Source organism: Dreissena polymorpha, chromosome 12 (genome assembly GCF_020536995.1).
Source record: "Dreissena polymorpha isolate Duluth1 chromosome 12, UMN_Dpol_1.0, whole genome shotgun sequence".
NCBI lineage: Eukaryota > Metazoa > Mollusca > Bivalvia > Myida > Dreissenidae > Dreissena > Dreissena polymorpha.
The window spans coordinates 41,428,293-41,451,250 of record NC_068366.1 but is presented as its reverse complement, the minus strand read 5'-3'; the positions used below and the strand labels follow the sequence as shown (position 1 = coordinate 41,451,250).

At 35.5% G+C, this 22,958-nt stretch overlaps 1 protein-coding gene across 4 annotated transcripts in view; it reads right to left on the bottom strand.

Moving 5' to 3' along the window:
* The window catches only part of LOC127852880 (uncharacterized), a 240,960-nt gene that overhangs the window by 67,654 nt on the left and 150,348 nt on the right, over positions 1 to 22,958 (bottom strand). The gene's annotated exons all lie outside the window — the stretch shown is intronic.

The window sequence follows — 22,958 nt, the reverse complement described above, 5'->3', positions numbered from 1 at the left end:
CAGTCGTTGTCAACTATTTTTTTGTAATAATTATAATTATATACACATCAGGGCTTAACACTAACTTTTGTTTCAACTAGCCCGTTCGGGCTAGTAAATGCAGAACCTACTATCCCTGACCAATCTTTCATGTGCCCTGACCCAAGTATTATAAAAACCTTTATATTTATCATTCAACTTGTATTTTCTTGTGCTTGGAGATGCGCAATTATGATTAAATCATTTTTATTAGCTTGCCTTACTAATGCTATTGAATTCAATATTCATCTATTTAAGAAATCTATTTGTAATCTTCACGCCATTTCTGGAGAAATTTTCTTGTTTTTTTATTTCCTCATACTTTCTCTTACTTTCCTCCTTCCCTTTTCTTTTCGTATCCGAGGAACCCCCATCCCCACCTGTAAAGCCAAACTTACACAACGACATGAACGTTAAAACCTTTTTTAAATAGATTGACCGGTTACCGTCTTACAAGAAATGGTAAGTGAATCTTAACTAAATAACGTGTTACGGTAGTTGTAACAATAGTACAGGGTTAACTCTCTACTAAAAGCCGGGATTGACCATTAATATTAGTTTTGCTAATTGAATTGCGTAAAAAATATTGTCAAAACACTTCTAATCTAAATAAAGTCTCTATCTTCCTCTAAATGGATTTATTAATCGTCTAAAGGATGGAATAACTTTTCCATAATGCCAACAAATTAAAATTATTTAAAATTGATAAATAACTATTAATTTAATAGTTACTTTGTGTCAATGTCGAGTTTTATACCTTCATCATTCCGGACGATCCTAGGCGATCCCAGCTTTTAGTTTCAAACGTATTTTCATTGAGAAAACATGCCACTTCGAGGAAACCAATCAAAAACCGTGTCTAGCGGCATTCCATTTAAAAATAGGTACTGATGTGTTTTACCAGGAAAACGGCCGGGGATTTTCTGAATTGTCTTTTTGATTGCAATCAGGGGTTCCGAATCTATTTCGAGATACGATCCGTTGTCTCCGAAGTCACTCTGGGATTTAATTGTCATCTGATCGTACTGTATTAAGATTTTTGCATCTTTGAAAAGCTTTTTTAAAATGTAGTTTATTGATATAGAACATATAATCCCGGCCAAAATACACACGACCGGTCGTGCATGTTCCTGGGACATTGGCTAGCCCTGACCAAGGTACAGGCAGTGAATGTCATTCGGACGTGCCTTAGTGTTAAGCCCTGCACATTTATGTCAATTTTCTGTAGAATGGCCCCTATATTATCGGAACACATACTCAAAAAGCATGTCGATGCAGTGTTTTTTGAAGAGAAGTGTGTTAGGATAATCTGTTGCGCGTTTTACGACATCGGATTTTGGGCGCCAATACAACTCGGGTACAGTCTAATTTGGACTGAGTACAATTACCTTTATTTACCGTACCTGGGGTACATGTAAGTATACTTAGAGTACCCAGGGTACATGTAAGTATACTTAAGAGTACCCGGGGTACATGTAAGTAGTACTAGAGCCGACAATGACAAATCAAGCTCCATTATCCCTCATGAACCGACTCAAAAAACCGAGTCAGCAATATTTGACTTAATTTTTGGTTTGGTTGCTCTCGAGGGATCGAAAGTTTCAGAATCTTCCTAAAAGCCCTACGGGTTTGATCCCCAGAAGCGACATTGAAAACTAGCATACTTTGTTATCTAAAAGGCTGCTTTAAACCTGATATACAATGAAAAAGTGAATTTTCTCTCACATGATGTTCATCAGTCATATTATATCAAAACTTACAGCAGTAGTAAACAACTGGACAATAATTAATGAACGCATCTTTCATTTGTCTTTGACACTTTCATTTTGAAATGGCCTAGATTTAAATATGTGACTGGACTTTACCAGCACTCTTGTAACAGAGCTAAAGTTTAAATGTACCATTGAAGATCACCTAAATCCAGATTTGCTATCATAGACGTGTGGAAAGTTTTAAGGGTGTGACAAGTAAGCAAAAATTGGTCATTACCCAGAGTCCACAACTGATCTATGACTGTATTAAAACAAGAAAAATCAGTGCCTGATTTAGATTTCCTTATATAGTTCAATAATTTCATAAGCCTGGTAATAGTTTAACGGTAATGCTACCAATTTGTCACACCAGGGCCTTGAATTTGAAATCTAGGACATGCATGGTCATTTCTTCATGAAATCAGGACACAAAATTGTATTTTAAGTCCTTAATTGACCTGGCTATAGTTCTCAGATTATTATAAGCTCAATCAGTATATTTATATCATTATTTATGCTTTGTGTATTGTAAACAAATACACAATCATGCAGTTACATGATAGCAATAAATAATATCAAAGCTACCCATACTATAAAGGTCATTGACAAAGCCTATGGTCAAAATGTGAACACATTGAGTGTAATCGCCCTCTCGTGCCAGCAAAAACAACACGTTGACAGGTTGTCATTTTTGACAGTTCTACTTTCACTTTCATTTTGTGATATCAAACTATTAACAATTATGTGGCTGAGAAAAATATCGCCATTGCTTTTTATGCCCCCGGATGGGTGGCCTATATCAGTTGAACTGTCAGTCAGTCAGTCAGTGTGTCAGTATGTCCGTCCGTCCAAAAACTTTAATGGCCATAACTTTTTTAATATTGAACATAGCACTTGATATTTGGCATACATGTGCATCTCATGGAGCTGCACATTTTCAGTTGTGAAACGTGAAGACGAAGGTCATCCTTCAAGGTCAAATGTCAAATATAAAGCGTCTGTCCGTCCAAAAACATTAACATTGGCCATAACTTTTTCAATATTGGCGTGCATGCGTATCTCATAGAGCTGCACATATTGATTGGTGAAAGGTCAAGGTCATCCTTCAAGGTCAAAGGTCAAATTTTGCAATATTGAAGATAGCAACTCCATATTCGGCATGCATGTGTATGTCATGGAGCTGCACATTTTGAGTGGTGAAAGGTCAAGGTCATACTTCAAGGTCAAAGGTAAAATATATGGCTTCAAAGCTGCGCAGCAGGGGGCATTGTGTTTCACAAACACAGCTCTTGTTTAATATATTTTCTGCACATTTCTTCAAAAAACTTACATCAATACAGGATTTTCTTCGTTAATTCAATCATTCCTGACAGACTTGTGTACATATTTCGCTTACATTTTGACGCACGTAGGTAGGACTGCATTACCGCTTCCGAAATGTGTATTCATACTATTGCCTTCGAGGAACTTATCTGATGTTTGACGGAAAGGGCCGAAAATGTGCGAGTGTGGGACATGTTCCCCACAGGTACTACTTTCCCGTTCCCCCATTTTTTCGTACCCATTTTTTTTTACGTATCCAATTTTTTTTCATCCCCAATTTTTTGTTCGTACACCCACATTTTTTTCGGTCCCAATTTTTTTTCCCAATTTTTTTTTCGTACCCAAATTTGTTTTCATACCCAAATTTTTTTCGCAAAATTTTTGTACCAAATTTTTTTTTCGTACCAACATACACAATTGTGGTGATGTAGATAAACTTAACTTGTTGCTTTTATATCCATCCTCTCAAAAGCATCGTCACACCAGTACTGTCAGTACTTTGATTCATTTTATCATCAAGGTTAAAGTTTTGGAACATAATGACAGGTAGACAGGCCAAAACCAATATTTCCCCGATCATTCGATCCGCGGGCATTAATAATGTCCACCTTTCCCTTACTATCATAAAAGCCTGCTGAAAGAACTTGCCAATATAAACTTTGAACATCTTGTCAGGCAGTTAAATGTGATGCACCTGGCAGTGTTTTTTACCATTCTGAGAATCTGGCCGTTGCATATGGGTTGGCAAATACTGCATTCCTTTGACTAAAATTTGGAAATCAATATTGTTGATTGTATTTTTACAAGAACTTCATAATGGATAATACAAGTGATTTCAATATTGTTGATTGTATTCTTACAAGTAATTCATAATGGATAATACAAAAGATCAATATTGTTGATTGTATTCTTACAAGTACTTCATAATGGATAACACAAGTGATCAATATTGTTGAATGTATTCTTACAAGTACTTCATAATGGATAATACAAGTGATTTCAATATTATATTTACTAAGTTTCAACTCATATACACTGTAACTCCAATATAAAGCGCTCCGTTATAACGCTGATTCCAATATAACACGGAGGGTGCTTGGATCCCATTTTTTCTCCAACCTTCCATTTGATTTCTGATTCAAATCCGTATTATGCAACTTCATGTATTTTCAGACAATTCAAAAATGGCGGCAATCACAGTCATGTTGATTGCTTTATTCAACCGTCCGTTGAACCGATTATAATCGCCTCGAGGTTAAACAACACCGACAGCTAATTGGTGTTAATCTGTTGTGTAATGTCAATAAAGGTGTGAAAAACTCGCGTGTCAGTGTTTATTACATGTATTCCTCATCAGAGCGGTTCAGTGCGATAATTTCCATAAGTTAAGTGCAAGCGGGATAGTTATACAATTCAAGTAATTCAAAACAATTGAAACATGCTTACTTTGATATGGTTGCAGTTTGACTATATTAAATGAGCGGCTGTGAAATATACTGCCTACTGTATAAAACAACTTTTTCTGTCATTTCATTATCATTCTAGTATTATGTCATTTAATCTTTCAGTTCGTGTATAAGAAATTAAATAATGCAGACGATTTATTTACATGCGAACGCAGTGTACCAGCAATTGTTAACAGAGTTTCACTTTCATTTTCGCGCGGTATCAGAAAGTCCCCGGGAAACACGTTTTTTGCATGCGTATGACGCAATAAAACAATTTTTTGTACATGAGTCGTATTGCATTTAATCTAAATTTAAAGTCGCTCGTCCAATGAAAGCTCTGCCCCATAATGCACTGTACTCTTAACACTTCTGAAAATGGCATATATGCGTACGGTTGTGTTTACGAATTTCTTAAACATGTATCGTCATTAATATTCAAGATTATTATTTTTAAGTGATGTTGCAATTTTATTGGATTTTCGGATAAATGTGCACATAAGAAAAGCGGTATGTACACTGTTATCGATACGATTCGGTTTATATGCATGTATTTGCGTCAACACAGCATGGCAATATTCATGACCTATATTATAGGCTATTCTATACCTGTTTTTTTTTATAGCGCCCTGCAGTAAATGAGCTCAAAACCTATAACGCGGATCCGTTATAACGCTGTTTCGCGGCTTGGACCCCATTGACCGCGCTATATTGGAGTTACAGTGTAACTGGTTATGGAGATGAACAACATGTAAATTATTTAAAAAATAACATTTTTTGGAAACCTTCAATAAGAATTGTTTAGGTCCAATTTGGGAAAACATATATATATATATTCCATTGGGAATGGGTCCCCTCGCGTTTACTCGTAAATGTTTGGATATCGTAGCTGGAAATTTACATTGAATTAATTGTTGCACAAAAAAAAATAAAAGCGACTATGATGTATCTCGTTACATATATATTACCATACCACATCTAGCATTGAAATGTTGGCTACTACTATAAGGAGCACTGAGTTTTGTATGTGTTAACTTAATTTTATAAATATGTTGCGAAATATTCGTTGATTTTGAGTATTTATGTTACTTCAACTTTTATCTTGCTTGACCGTAGTATTGCTGAAATGGGATTTATCAAGGCGAGCTTGATGTATTCCAGTATTATTATAATAAAAAAAACAACATTAGAATGACTAAATATTATATTATGGTGGCAAAGTTACCAAAAACAAAACAACCTAGGGCAAAACTGGTTGAGAGCTTAACAACCTTATAACCATGTGACAACAAACTACTCGAAACATACTCATTTATTTTTAATTTTCAAGTATGTTTAAATATTTAAAGTGTAGATTTTAAATACACTCAATGATTTATTTATACAATATCAATAATTATTGCATATATATACTCTTGATTTCTATAAACACGACACAATATGAGAAAACTTCCAAAGAAAACAAAAAGGTTACAAATATTCAAATAAATTATGTCTTTCTATAAAGAGAGTGTACACTTTTATTTCAATTATCGGCATGACCATACTTTCTTATATTTAAGTATGCATGGTTGGAAAGATGAGGTCATAATCGTTTGTAAAAACACCATAATCCTGTTTGTGTTTTAACTCAAAATATTTATCTTTTGGCCATATTCTGTCTTTTATAGGGTAAACTCATGCAGTATAAAATAATGTAGCATCATGTCAGTGTAGGTCATGTCAGATGTTATAGGACCCCAGAAAATGGCTTATTTATATGTTATTTTCTCGACCCCTTAAATGTCTACGTTGGATGTGATTTCTCAGTCTTTGGGAAAATGTGAGCCTGTCGGTCCAAAAGGTGAATTTCTTGTCAGCCAAGGTTTAGCAAACATCAGTTTGCATCATATACTATTTTTCTGCAATACATGATCAACTGCTCCAATTGAGCTGACAATTGTTTGTTTGTTGGGTTTGAATGAAATGAATCATGTTATCAAAACATTTACGGGCCCTCAATTTTACATGTACTGACCGCATACACCACAATCAAATCAAAGCTTGTAAAATCACAGTACAAAGACTTTTCATACATAACTAAGCTGATAAATTAAATCCCATATTGTAGTTATCTTAGTTTGAGATAAATAATTAACGTCAACAATCTGAACTAATATGTTTCTACGATTATGAGGACGATAACCCAAAATGTCCTGTGGATGTTCTAACAGTTAACCTGTTCATTCATGTCAGGTCGTTTTACCACGAGATCATTTATAAAGGTGAAGTGAATGTAAGATAATTTAAATAGTATCAGACTTTATCTATTGGTTTTCCATTTATAGAACATGGGATGATTAAACTATTTGTACTTTGCGCTTACATATGATATACAGATAAAGGTTGCACAATTTTAGTACAAAAAGCAGTTAATATTATTATACATGTGTTTCAAAGCTTTGGGTTGATTTGTATGACACACTGGGCACGCTGACCCCTATACTAAAATAGAACACACTTAGTAATTCTTACAAAATCAATTATTATATATCGTCAAAATATTGACTGAAACATGACCGCAATATTTTTGCTCACATTCATGTTTATCTATTTATCTTTATATACTGCTAGTCGCCAACAATTAGCATTACAAGCATGCGCGTGTCAGTGCTAGGAAATTAAGGAAATTTAAGGAAGAAGTGTATAGGAGATAAAAAGTAATACATAATGTATTTAGTTTAAACCTATTTATTTTAGCTCGATTGCATAGAAAGTAATTCCTACTTATTTGAAATGCTCTCGAGTCCCTTTCCTGGGCCTAGAACCAGTACTTGGTGTCTAATTATGGGAGATCGAAAGAACGCTCCCACAGCGGGGATCGAACCCGTGACCTCCCGGTCGCTAGGCGGACACCATATCCATTACACCACGGCGACCTTACATAATGTATTTGTGAGACATAGAAACAAAGGTGATAGTGTTAGTTAAAAGAAGAAATATACAGATAAAAGGTTTAAAAACAGCCAACCTGCTTAGAAACTGTAGTCTAGTTTGGTCACCCCCAGCCTAAACTGGTCCAGGGTAGGTGCCTGTACAATATTGGCTGGTAGAGAGTTCCATAGGACAATAGTGGCTGGATAGAAGGAGAATTTATAGTAGTTGCTTGGAGTGGGGATTTGTCTGAATGAAAGAGGGTGCAGATGTCTAGTGAGCAGGGTCGGAGGAGTGACGTAGGGAGGCATTGGTACAGCAACCAGTCCGTGGACAATTTTATATACATCAGTAGCCGGGAGTCATACCTTCTGTTCTCAAGTCAACGCCACTCTAATTTGTCTAGCATGTGTGTGACACTGTTGTTGTACCAGTAGTCATTTGTAACCCATCGAGCGTTGGAGCATCTCGATCTTGTTGGTGTTGTGGTGGTGTGTGTTGGTGGTGGGTGGCAGTGGTGGTTGGTGGTGGTGGTGGTGGTAGGTGGTGGTGATGGTTGGTGGTGGGTTTAAGTTGGTAGGTGGTGGGTGGCAGATGTGATGGTGGTTGGCTGTGGTGGTGGTAGCGTGAGTGGCAGTGGTTTTTTGCTAAGAAGAGACTATCTTGAAAAGAAAACTGAGGAGCTGCGCCATGAGCGCATGATACGCCCGTCGTTCGCCAATGAAGTAGTAAGGTAATAAATAACCCTTTGAATCATTTTTTTACTTCAGTTTATTTGTATTTGAATACATGGTTTATTTTATAAGTACATGAGCATTGGAGCGCCGTCTCCTTGACATTCAACAAAGTCCCATAACTCTGGAACAACAATTCAGAATTCCGTCAAAAACGAAAGGGGATCAGGGTTTATCAATATTAAGATTGTGTTGAAATTTGAAAAAAATCCATCGAAGGATATTTGAGGTACGGTAGGACATTCAATGAAATCACGAAATTTTGACGAACAAAGTCCCATAACTCTGGAACGACAATTCAGAATTCCGTCAAAAACGAAAGGGGATCAGGGTTTATCAATATTAAGATTGTGTTGAAATTTGAAAAAAATCCATCGAAGGATATTTGAGCTACAGTAGGACATTCAATGAAATCACGAAATTTTGACGAACAAAGTCCCATAACTCTGGAACGACAATTCAGAATTCCGTCAAATACGAAAGGGGATCAGGGTTTATCAATATTAAGATTGTGTTAAAATTTGAAGAAAATCTGTCAAAGGATATTTGACGTAGCGTACGACATTAACAGACGGACGGACGGACGCGGGGTATACCATAATACGTCCCGTCATAGACGGGCGTATAAAAAAGCGGAGGGTTTCACCCCTGATTAGCCTGTGCCAATTCACAGAGGACGGCTCATTTATAAATCCCTAATATAATTTACAATCTATGTCTTCCAATAATGCCTGAGAGTTGACCTGTCAATGGGAATGACAGGGGGACATGGCCTTATTAAAGATAACGCAGTTAATATAGCTTATGACACATTATCCTGTGATAACAAAAAACATTGCACACCTTCCCATGGTACCTTTTTTTATAACTGGACCCAAATCACAGCCACCACAATGCCAGATGTTCCAGCATGTTTGAACAGAATTACAAGTTTTAGGGCAACACATTCTGTTCCTTGATAGCGTCAGATTTTAAATCTGCTACTTCCCGACTTCATTTCGCCTACATAACTGGTTAAATAATTTACCTATGATTAATCAATAGCCACTAGGCTATTCAGTACTAATTTTACAAAAAAAAACTTGTTTTAGTCCTATAATTAGGGAGAGGTCCTTACATTTTAAGAGCTGTAATACCCCTTCCCCTGATTCCCGTATTCCAATTATAATTAACCCTTAGACCCGAATGATGTTTGAAGAAGAACAATAATCGGCGGTGGCTGCTAAAATGTCCCCTTTTTACATCACCGTACATAATAGAATGTTTAAGTTGTATTAGTACTGCCAATATTGAAATAAAGAACAAGACACAAGGACAATTAATAAAAAGTTGTTTGAAGCTTATGAAATGGTTAAGTGCAAGGTGTCTAAAATATAATTTCTAATTCGTTCGATTAAGTACAAATACATGTACATGTTACATTTCACAACTGAACTGTGATATGTCTAGTGCTATTTGCTCTGATAGAGTTATAACCAAACACCTTATATGAAACCGTTTTGCGCTTGAAATAATTATATATAATATTATTAATAATATTAATAAATGTGCCTATTTAATAACTTATTTCAAAATATATTTAATATTCCGGAAAGAGCTCTCAAGATGAAGTAAATGCTTACAAAATATTAACCTTCATATACCTTCATATAATATATACATTGATCCGTAACATAACTTCTCCTCCTATAAGCGAAAAAAAACGTATTACATACGAGTCGCCGCACTTCAGTGCGACGCCAATAACGCCGCTAAAAATGACTTTAAATGTTACGGTTCATAAAGAAGGCGAATAGCATGCGTAACGCCTATAGAAACTACTTGCACGCGTTGAAACGTTCCGTTTTTGACAATGGTTGTCTCCTAAAATGGAACTCGAATACAATTATAAAAAAGCTTGTAAATCTGTAACTATTCGTGTATGATTTTCAGAGAGAAACGCGCATTCAAGCAAGCGTTGGCTTGCGTGATCTGTTAAAGTGCACGAAAAGTCGAAAAATGTATTATTGTATTCCTTTTATACTCATCCAGTTCATGTAAAAAGTCATTCGAAAAGTGTAAAAAAAACGTACCTAAAAAACATTATTCATAAATTTGTAACAATTTCATAGTTGTAACGTATATGGTATTTTAAATAATTGACTTTTATTAGCGTTGATTTATCTATTATTATAATTTAATGGTCTTGTAATATAATGTTACTAGATCTATTTATTTTCCCATCAGAGTAGCCAATAATAGCTGTCCCAAGACTCGACTATTCTTCGTCTATAATTGTCTACATGTATGTATTAAAAAATATTAAGATCTAAGGGAGAAAATTGCGCAAAAAGATCAATCACGACTTATCTCTCCAAAACAGCGGAGCGCCCCTCGTTTTTCGTATACTTTTTTATCAATTCAAGAACGGTAAATGGAAACAGGCACTGTGTTTCAATTTTCAGATATTGATTTTTGTATAATAAAAATTGAAACGAAATATGAAAAGAGAAATAAGTTTTTTGTTTTGTTATTAGTACACCGAAAAACGATACAAAGAACTCAACGTTGTTTTTGTTTTTTTGTTTTTGTTTTTGTTCTGGTTATAAGAAAATCGGAATATGAACTAATATACATTGATTTTTGTTTTTCGTTGTGTCTAATGCAAACTGAAAATGGAAAAGACGGTATATACACGAACCTGAAAAATTGTCGGAAACGGTAACATTCTAATTTTAATTTGCTGATAACACAAAACTAATGGTTGGGAGAGGTCAATGTAGGCATATTATGGAAAGTTAGGTGGTCTATTTTAGGAGGATAATGTTTGTCGTAAAGTAAGTAAATACCATAAATGACCCATGTTACGCACAGTTCCCTTTTGCAATTCTCGCCTCTTTTTACAGTACTGGCTTTGGTTGTCATGCATGGCAAATGAACGGTTCCTATGATATTAAAAAAAACTCTGCACCAATTTGTATGCATTTATTTTGTTTTGGCAACAACAAATTAGAGTTTGAATAATGGTCATCAAAAAGTGTTATAGAATTTCTTCGGACAACTCAGTATTTATGTTAACAAGGGCTGTTTGTAAAACATGCATGCCCCCCATAATTGGGCTGTCAGTTGTAGTGGCAGCCATTGTGTGAATATTTTTTTGTCACTGTGACCTTGACCTTGACCTAGTGACTTGAAAAACCTTGACCTTGACCAAGTGACCTGAAAATCAATAGGGGTCATCTGCCAGTCATGATCAATGTACCTATAAATTTTCATGATCCTATGCCTAATTATCCTTGAGTTATCATCAGGAAACCATTTTACTGTTTCGAGTCACTGTGTCCTTGATCTTTGACCTAGTGACCTGAAAATTAATAGGGGTCATCTGCCAGTCAGGATCAATGTATCTATGAAGTTTCATGATCCTAGGCGTAAGCATTCTTGAGTTATCATCCGGAAACCATTTTTCTAAGTTGAGTCACCATGATCTTGACAGCCATTGTGTGAATACGTTTTTTTGGCACTGTGACCTTGACCTTGTACCTATGTACCTATGAAGTTTCATGATCCATTGCATGTGCGCTCTTGAGTTATCATCCGGAAACCATCTGGTGGACGGACGGACCGACATGAGCAAAACAATAGACCTCCTCTTCTTCGAAAGGAAGGGGGGGCATAATGAGAAAACTGCCCCCCTCCCAGCAGCCATGTCAGGGTTCATACAGATTTTCTTGAATGAAATTCAAGCACTTTTTAAGCACTTTTCAAGGGAAAAATCCAAATTTAGGCATTTTTTAGTCTGAGATACTTAAAAATGTATATTATTTTAGTGTCCAATACTGACAACATTTTTCGCTAAATTGGTCCCTTCTTGCTTAACATTCTTTGTTACTTACAGCAGTCTGCACTACACTGATACCATAACAACTGTTTTAATCAAAAGTAAGATCTTTCATTAAGATAATTTTGTACCGTAATTGACCAAAGGCATTACACATACCAAAACAAAACCCGTTATTTGTATTGAATATGTATTCTAAATGTTCATCTTCTGGTGGCTTTTCAACGTGATTTCCCCCATACTAGCCATCTCTATATCTGTTCTGCATACTTAGAATTGGCGTTGTCAATAACCCAAAGGTACTTCAAAAACAACCCTTTCTGAAAAATGCACTTATTCACTGGCATATTTCAACTTGTCAGCACCGTAATGGCATAATGCATACAAAAAAAAACAAAGTAGACCAATTGGCGACAGATGAGTAGTAGTTACCTCCCTTACATTATAAAACCCGTACCGATCCAGAACCTGCTAGTATAAACAGATCGGAACTGTCATAAATTAAATCTGGAAAAAAACTACGACTTCGGACTCATGGAAAAAACATGAAAATATGTATTTTTGTTTTTAGTACAGGCACCGTGTACTTAAACAACGCCACTCGCTGAGGTGTGCATCTCATTGTGTTCGCTTACCAATATGAACCCTGCGATGAGTGTTCAGATCAAATGTCGCGGGGCCGTTTGCCATAAGGCGAACACCCGAATCACCGCAGACCCCTAATATATACCGCCATGTTCATTGTGTTCGCTTAAAATAGAATAATGCAACATAAATGTATTGTATTGATCGCTTTCATTTAAACGTGATAATGAATAATGTATTCCACACCCATGCCCATGACAGTGTTTTTGTCTTATTAAACGCCGCGTATTAAAGAAAACAGTGTTCGCACCTAGCTGTAGGATACCGCACCTGGAGGAGTGTTAATTGAATATTTGATTATTCAATTAACAGTTTGAAGCTAAGGAGAACTCATAACTGATTGTAGTAATCGTATTATCCCGAGTCTCCAGATTACCCGATACATACGTTTCAACTGTCTCATGCAATTGCATACATGCAACTTTTCCCATCTTTATTCATTACTCAATAATCCCATATATGCCCCATTTCCATTTTTAAAATCAAATTATGGGTGGGTAATATAGATGATTAGAGTCATAAACACAAACGTTTGCAATTTTCGCAAGTATCAAATGAATTTCCTCATATGATTCTATTTAAAGATTTAATGAAATAAGCGCCCAATCTAGACAGTTGTATTGGAACATGTGTAAATCATCGGACACAATATGCGCGCATCGTGTACAGCTATTTTAGGTTACAACTTCTACATGAAATAAATGAATTTCTTTTTTCTGATAAAAAGCGCATGAAAATTGGCGTGGGTCTGATAGGTGGAGCGATCAATATCATCGGATCGATATGACGTGAAATTATCTGAAAGCTTTGAAATAATGAATCCATTTTTAACATTTGTAATTGTTGTTATTTCATTTTCAAGCACTTTTCCAGCCAAATTCACGCACTTTCTAAGCCCTTTTCAAGGCTTAGTATAATGGTTGAAAATAAGCACTTTTAAGCACTCTAGATCGATTTAAAGCACTTTTCAAGATAAACATTGATTTTCAAGCACTTTTCAAGGTCTGTCCGAGCCCTGTATTAGGCTAGTTGACCACGTGACCTTGAATATCTGTCAGTCGCTCTGTTTTACTGTGAAATCAAGTCATTGTTTTACGAAATGACGTCATTATTCCACAGAAACTCTCCATTTAAAACTCTTTTACAGTGTAAATAAACGATGCAAAAAAGCATAAAATAACAATAGATGTGTTTGTCAGAAACACAATGCCCCCTATTGCGCTGCTTTTAAATAAAATAAATTTAACATATCATTTGGCAGGTTTAGAAATCTCCCTTTTAAAGCTTATTACTTCCCTTGGATTGAATTTTTTCACTTTTGACCTTGAAGGATGACCTTGACACTTTACCACTCAAATTATGCAGCTTCATGAGATACACATGCATGTTAAATATCAAGTTCCTATCTTCAATATTGCAAAAGTTACAGCCAATGTTAAAGTTTTCGGACGGACGCACAGACTGACAGACAGACTGACGGACAGTTCGCCTGCTATATGCCACCCTACCCGGGGCATAAAAAGAAATATATGTGGTATGATAAATAGACTAATAGGTTAGTGACGTGGATGGAAAATTGTTTTCTGGCTCGTCGGAGAATGTCAACGGTTCGCCTTCGGCTCACCCGACAAATTCCTCTGACTTGCCAGATCACCATTATCCATCCACGTCACCAACCTATTATTCTTTATTCCTTTACTTTATGTGTGTTATTGACAACTGCAGTTAAACTTACGAAATTTTCATTAATGTTATTTCTAAAGATATTCTTGGTTCTTTGTTTAACTATGTGCGTTTGGCTTTGTTGCTCCTGAATCTAGCATGCTGTTAACATCTTTGTGGATCTGTAGTACTTCTTAAGTCGATTGCTATACATGTAATTGTGTCTCTGATTCAAAATTAGTCTTTGTTTCTGCATACACTGCCATTATACATATTTCACGTCTCAAAAAAAGGGAACCAGTATTAAAACCCCCAAATTTTAGCGTAGATTACTATTGACAGGTGATCACTCTAAACATCAAAATCAGACCTCCGATATCAACCATGATAGAGCGGCTATATCTGAAATCCTCCGGAATGCGGTGAGCCAGTAAAAAACTTCCCCGTCTACAAATGTACATGTACATAGTGTCTATTGTATTGACCAAAATTATTTAAATCCCGCTCTCAACATCTTATTCTTGTCTTTTGAGAATTAGTTTACTATGGTACACTTATGTATAGTATTATACAGCTATTGTATATCTTTGTTTTGTTCAATTATCGATAATAAGTTAATGGGTAACTCGTATTCTCCAAAATTTGCATTAGCAAAGGAAAAGGCAGTTACACATTCAATCTCCTTATGAAATCATATATCGCAGTAATAATAATTAATCAGTATTATTTGAACTTGATTTTAAATACACTGTAACTCCAATATAAAGCGCTCCGTTATAACGCTGAATCCAATATAACGCGGAGGGTGCTTGGATCCCATTTTTTCTCCAACCTTCCATTTGATTTCTGATTCAAATCCGTATTATGCAACTTCATGTATTTTCAGACAATTCAAAGATGGCGGCAATCACAGTCATGTTGATTGCTTTATTCAACCGTCCGTTGAACCGATTATAATCGCCTCGAGGTTAAACAACACCGACAGCTAATTGGTGTTAATCTGTTGTGTAATGTCAATAAAGGTGTGAAAAACTCGCGTGTCAGTGTTTATTACATGTATTCCTCATCAGAGCGGTTCAGTGCGATAATTTCCATAAGTTAAGTGCAAGCGGGATAGTTATACAAATCAAGTAATTCAAAACGATTGAAACATTCTTACTTTGATATGGTTGCAGTTTGACTACATGTATGTTAAATGAGCGGCTGTGAAATATACTGCCTACTGTATAAAACAATTTTTTCTGTCATTTAATTATCATTCTAGTAATATGTCTTTTAATCTTTCAGTTCGTGTATAAGAAATTAAATAATGCAGACGATTTATTTACATGCGAACGCAGTGTACCGGCAATTGTTAACAGATTTTCACTTTCATTTTCGCGCGGTATCAGAAAGTCCCCGGGAAACACGTTTTTTGCATGCGTATGACGCAATAAAACATTTTTTTGTACATGAGTCGTATTGCATTCAATCTAAATTTAAAGTCGCTCGTCCAATGAAATCTCTGCACCATAATGCACTGTACTCTTAACACTTCTGAAAATGGCATATATGCGTACGGTTGTGTTTACGAATTTCTTAAACATATATCGTCATTAATGTTCAACATTATTATTTTTAAGTGATGTTGCAATTTTATTGGATTATCGGATAAATGTGCACATAAGAAAAGCGGTATGTATACTGTTATCGATACGATTCGGTTTATATGCATGTATTTGCGTCAACACAGCATGGCAATATACATGACCTATATTATAGGCTATTCTATACCTGTTTTTTTTTATAGCGCCCTGCAGTCAATGAGCTCAAAACCTATAACGCGGATCCGTTATAACGCTGTTTCGCGGCTTGGACCCCATTGACCGCGCTATATTGGAGTTACAGTGTATACATCAAAATCCATTGAAGCTATAGCTTGGGAATTGATATTATTATGTGTAGTATAAGTATTCCATTTAATTAACAGTTATTCTGGTAGTATGTGCAAATGTGAAGCCTGCAGTACAAATTAAACTTAAAACCAAAATAGTATAAATTAGTTTTAAAATAAGCAAATTGAACCCGTTGAAATTAAAACCTTGAAGCATGTTAAACATGGTCAAAACATGGTTGACTGTGCCGTTGACTCACTCACTGTGGCTTTGACTCTGGTAGATCATAACAATCATCAGCAATGACTGAATATTGGTCTGACTGTGTTATAAAGACCATGTTTTAAGAACCATGAAATATAGTTAGTTTAAACAAGAAATATCTTTAAAAAAGATATACGGCGTTGATTGTGGTTGGAGTTTATGGAAGGTAAAGATTTAAATGAATGAGATCAAGGATAGCTAATATCTATTTCTGTGCAGTTTTTAGCTGCATCAAACGCAGTACGGGATGTTACGCGGAGTTTTCGCGGCTTATTTTACATTATTACATATTGCTGGTCATAAACCTATAGATACAAAAAAGAAAACCAAAGTCAACCGGCCACACGCGAAGTCTCCGTACATATTTTAAATATGTATACGCGCGTTCTTCGAACAAACCTGTTTGAGTGGTTTATCGGGAATTGCTACGTGTATTTGATTCGATTATTAACAGTATCGAGAATCATCGCGCTCATACTTAATACATTAGTCAATATGCTGCAATAATACATTAGTAAATATGATGGAATAATTCTTGTTAATTAATTAAAAATAATATTTATCATGGTATTGTTGAAAACACATTAAGAATCTATTATTGACATGCCATAAAATAATATCGCTGGATATCTTCATTTCACATCTTTCTGGTGGTAAAGAAAATTCCGGTTCACCTAGTTCACGCTATAGCGTCTTTATTTTATAACTATTATATAACTGACCGCGAACTCCGAACAGCACAGAAGGTCTGATCTGTATATAAACTCTGACATTCAAACACACTAACCGCGAACTGACCCCTTATACCTCGCGGGTTGAAATGCAACAAATTAAAGTGAGGCATCGCTCCACTGCTCTTTATACTTTTACATATAACATGTTGACAGGAATATGGAAGTCAGTACTAAATATGAGAACATGGCCTTTAAGTACACAACGTTCTCGCGCTGAAAATCCTCTGAAAATAAAAGATGTACGCACAAACTGTATTGATGTCGAGATTGAGTGTAAAACTGTTCTATCTATAAAGCCTTTTTATTAGAGATAAAACTGTTTCATGCTGAACACGCTGTAAAACAGTGTTACAAAGACGCGGACATGTTTCCAATGTTCTAGTGGTATTATCAAATCAGCCAATGCAGTCAATGAAGTGTATTCATCTGTACTTGGCCGCGGGAAGTTTTATTTGAGTTCTATTGGACGCTAACAAAGGTCAGGCTAAGGTGAAAAGCTGGCGTATTCAGCTGACGCCGAAAAATTGTCAAAATCAAGTTTATAAGCATTGAATTGTATAACTTAAGTGTCTGGTTCTAATTGTGTAAGCAATAATGTAATATTTTAATTATATAAAATAATTTACACTGGAATTGTTACAGTTTAAAGATTGTCCATGATGAAAATCATTCATGGTTTTTAGTCTTTGTTTTACCTTGATTGGAGGTCAACAGCAATTTTTATATAATAAATCACTGCCCATCTGATAAACATTTTACATATTTGATGTAAAAACAAGATGCTACATGTAGCTTATATTATTAAACATTTAGAAAAATAAATGTTTCTCATCAGGTTTTTGTTGTTGTTAATCATGTTACAAATGTATTGTCCCTTACTGACATTCATACTTTGAAGGCATCTTGTCTCTGTCTGTCCATGATTCATAGTAAACAACACACTAAACAAGAGGGCTAAGATGGCCCTTAGCCTAGTTTGCTCACCTGAGAGGAATCGGTTCATTCAATCTTTGTAAAAATATTACCCAGTGATCCAAATGTGGACGGACGGCAACGGACAAAGATCGATCCTTAAACCTCACCTAAGACCGATCCTTAAGGACCACAATGGAAATAAGGGCTTGCTCTTTTTTGTGTTATCCTTGGTTTGGTGAGCATGTCATAGTTTATTGTACATGATATTGTTTTTAATAATTGCTTATTATTTTAGTCTATGTTATGTTGTGAACTGTGTATATGCTTCCTATGCCGAAATAAATCTATCTATCTATCTATCTAAGGTTTCAGCCAGATGAGTCAGTTACGATTATTACTTTGATTTGCATCAAGAAATGGACCCCGTGACCAAGATTTTGACCCCCCATCGCCCATTGTCAAACTTTGCCTACATATCATCAAGAACATGATATTTGCTTGTCAGAAACACAATGCCCCATTCTGTGACGCATTGATTTTTTATTATATCCCTTTAAAATAATACTTCCCTTGTGAAAATGATCTGTACCTGGCGAATAATAAAATAGAAACTATATCCTTTTAAAGCGTGTTACTTCCCTTGGATTTGTTTTTTACCTTTGACCTTGAATGATGGCCTTGAACTTGACCTTTCACCACTGAAAAAATATATTTTCAGGTGGGGGACTGCAGCCGAAATTCGGCGGCAGATTAGATAGATAGAGGGCCCTGTACACAAACAAATATTATTACCAAGATTCATAAAATCTGAAACAAAATTGTTACCTCTAGAGTGTTTACAAGGATTTTGTGTAATATTATGAAAATAATGACAATCTAAGGGCAATAATTCTGAGATTTTGCCCGTTATCAAACTTGACTGAGATCTTGTGGCCATATAGCTTATCAGCAACTTTGAAAAAGAATGCTTGAGAAATCTGAATAGAGTGTTTACAAACCAAATGTGGACGGACGGCAACGGACAAAGATTGATCCTTAAACCTCACCTAAGACCGATCCTTAAACCTCACCTGAGCAATCAGGTGAGCTAAAAAGTGTGTTTTGTTTTCACCAATCTGAGCCATTTACTACTGATGCCCTCACAGATAAAGGTACATACATAGTTAAAGGCATATCCTAAGTTTCTTACACCATTTGATCCAAATTCAAACATGCCTATGCCCAGGTAGCAAAAAACTATAACCAAACTGTAAACAATACTTTTGTTGCAAACATATTTTAAAAATATATTTTAAAATCAACATTAGGAATATTTATTTAATTAATTAACTAGTAATTTTTTGTGCAGGAAATACATTACTTTCTGTCAAAAATAACACAATGGCAGACGCACTCGTTTTTCCAGTTTGGACATATTATTATGAACTTTTCAACTGTAAATAAAAACGCAAGTAATATATTGTTTGTGCTTTGTTGATAAAATGGTAACGGTCCCTGTAATACAAGAGATAAAACAAGAGCACCGCATAGCGGGTGCCAAGTTACGCTCGGCTGTGGGTGCAGTATTGAATAAATGAAAGTAAATGAATTACCGTGGTTCACAGTGACCCTGACATTTTACAAATTGACTCAAAAACGGGTGTGGTGTGTAGAACTCATCAAGGTGCATCTTCATAGGTGGAAGCACTTTGATTTTAGAGCATATTTTAAAGTTTTATATCAGAGGTCAAATTGACCTTAACCTTTGACCTAGTGACCCAAAAATGGGTTAGGGGTGTAGAACTCATCAAGATGCAAATACATTATGAAGTTTTAAAGTTATAGGTGGAAGCACCTCTGGTATTCTTGGTAAACGGCTGTGCTTATAAAATCACATGAAAATTTACATTCTCTTTTTTAAAACAATTACTTGCAGTTGTTCATTTGTGTTTTGTTTTGTTGCACATTTTTTGCTTACGAAAGCAATCAAAACATAAAAAAATAGTGATGCCAAAACATTAAACACATCAGAGTTAAATAAAGTTGTGTCAAACCTTATGTTATACAGTATAAAATGCAGTCATATACAAAATGCATGCACATCGTCGGAACATGTATAATTCTCAGCAGATTTGTTCAAATGAAACAGTTTTTTGGTTATACATTAATAATTACTACAATAATTAAATATGCTCTTTATAATATTAATTGTTTATACATATGAAGAAGCTTATATTTGTAGCACAGAATCAGGTTTACCAATGACCAGTTTAGAACCACAGATATAATACAGAAAACTAATTTCATGTACAATGTGACCCCCAGGGTAGAACACCAAAATACAAGATGCAAGGAGAGTAACAAATAAGAGAAGACTTCAACAGTCATTTTGTTGTACAATTTAATATGTGGCATTTGTTTTGTGACCAGTTTTTATCGCTGGATTCAAATTTGAACAACTGTTGAAGAGAATCCCTACGAATTGACATCATAACGCATCAATAAATTAAGTAATAAAGTAAGTAAAAAGTATTTTCAGAATATAACAAGTTATACAAAGTTGTTTGTCAGAATCATAATTGACTTGTTACATACATAAAAGAGTTAATCTTATCATATTAGTGTGACTTAGCCACTTAAATACATTTTTAGGTGACACAGAATTATGCACATGCATGTTTATCATCGTTTTAGTAAATGGGTTCAGAATATTATCGTTTAATAACTAGTGAAGTCACGCTGATCGAATACAAAGTCACCAATAACCAATTCTCTTCTCGCAAAATCATAGCTTGGGGATTTAGGTTCATTTATCAGCAAAATCTTGCAAACTTGTAAGCAAGCACCAAATTCTCCATGAATGTACCTTAATATGTGCTCTTTCCAAAAAATCCGTTAGCAACCAAAAGTAAAAACATGGCGGCCATTTTTTTCCAAAATGGCGGCTGCATAATTGTGTATACAATTCTTATTGAAAATCAAGGTATTTGCACTCAAAGACTAATGAAAACAAACATTATTCAGGTGGCACACATAAACAGCTGTGTTAAAACATGTTGAACAAGGGCTGTTTGTAAAACATGCATGCCCCCCATATTGGCTCTCCGTTGTAGTGACAGCCATTGTGTGAATATGTTTTTTGTCACTGTGACCTTGACCTTTGACCTAGTGACCTGAAAATCAATAGGGGTCATCTGCCAGTAATGATCAATACACCTATGAAGTGTCATGGCCCTAGCTATAAGCGTTCTTAAGTTATCATCCGGAAACCATTTTACTATTTCAGGTCACTGTGACCTTGACCTTTCACCTAGTGACCTGAAAATCAAAAGGGGTCATCTGCGAATAATGATCAATCTACCTATCAAGTTTCATGATCCTATGCATAAGCGTTCTTGAGTTATCATCCGGAAACCATTTTACTATTTTGGGTCACCATGACCTTGACCTTTGACCTAGTGACCTCAAAATCAATAAGAGTCATCTGCCAGTCATGATCAATGTACCTATGAAGTTTCATGATCCTAAGCATAAGCGTTTTTGAGTTATCATCCGGAAACCATTTTACTATTTCGGGTCACCGTGACCTTTGACCTAGTGACCTGAAAATCAATAGGAGTCATCTGCCAGCCATTATTAATCTACCTAAGAAGTTTCATGATCCTAGGCATAAGCTTTCTTGAGTTATCATCCAGAAAATATTTTACTATTTCGAGTCACTGTGACCTTGACCTTTGACCTAGTGACCTGAAAATCAAAAGGTTTCATCTGCAAGTCATGATCAATCTACCTATAAAGTTTTATGATCCTAGGCCTAAGCGTTCTTGAGTTATCGTCTGGAAACCATATTACTATTTCGGGTCACTGTGACCTTGACCTTTGACCTTGTGATCTGAAAATCTAATGGGGTCATCTGCGAGTCATGATAAATATACCTATCAAGTTTCATGATCCTAAGCATAAGCGTTCTTGAGTTATCATCCGGAAACCATTTTACTATTTCGGGTCATCGTGACCTTGACCTTTGACCTAGTGACCTGAAAATCTATAGGGGTCATCTGCCAGCCATTATTAATCTACCTACGAAGTTTCATGATCCTAGGCATAAGCTTTCTTGAGTTATCATCCGGAAACCATTTTACTATTTCTAGTCACTGTGACCTTGACCTTTGACATAGTGACCTCAAAATCAACAGGGGTCATCTGCGAGTCATGATCAATGTACCTATGAAGATTCATGATTCTAGACCCAAGCGTTCTTGAGTTATCATCCGGAAACCACCTAGTAAACGGACCGACCGACCGACCGACAGACCGACCGACCGACAGACTGACATGTGCAAAACATGGGGGCATAATAAATAAGTATATATAGCATTTAAAAAGAAAACTTTTTTACACCTAGGGGTGCGCTTATTATGGATTTATTGGTATCAATTGTTGGACAGTACCTTCCAAAAAATAAAAAGAACACAATATAAACCACTATCATCACCTTTGTCATAAAGATTAGCTTGAACTTCAAGATTATTAATAATAGTTTATTGTAAATCTAGACCTGCAACATCATTACTTGAATACTTATATTTATTGACTCTAAGTTATGTGTGATCAATCGTGTTTACTGACTTTTAATTGAGTTTGAAATAGTAGCAGGGTTACCCAGAACTTCTCTCCTTATAATGTATATGAACTTTCTTTATTCACATATATTGTTTAAGGATCGTTGGGTGTTTTACTATGGTATGATTAAACGTCATTACGTCATTTACTGGCACTTTATTGTAATTGGTACTGTTTACATACGACCTACAATCAATGCAGAGTATGAAAACTCATAGTCCGAAGATTGCTTTATATTAAATATGTAACTTGACTGAT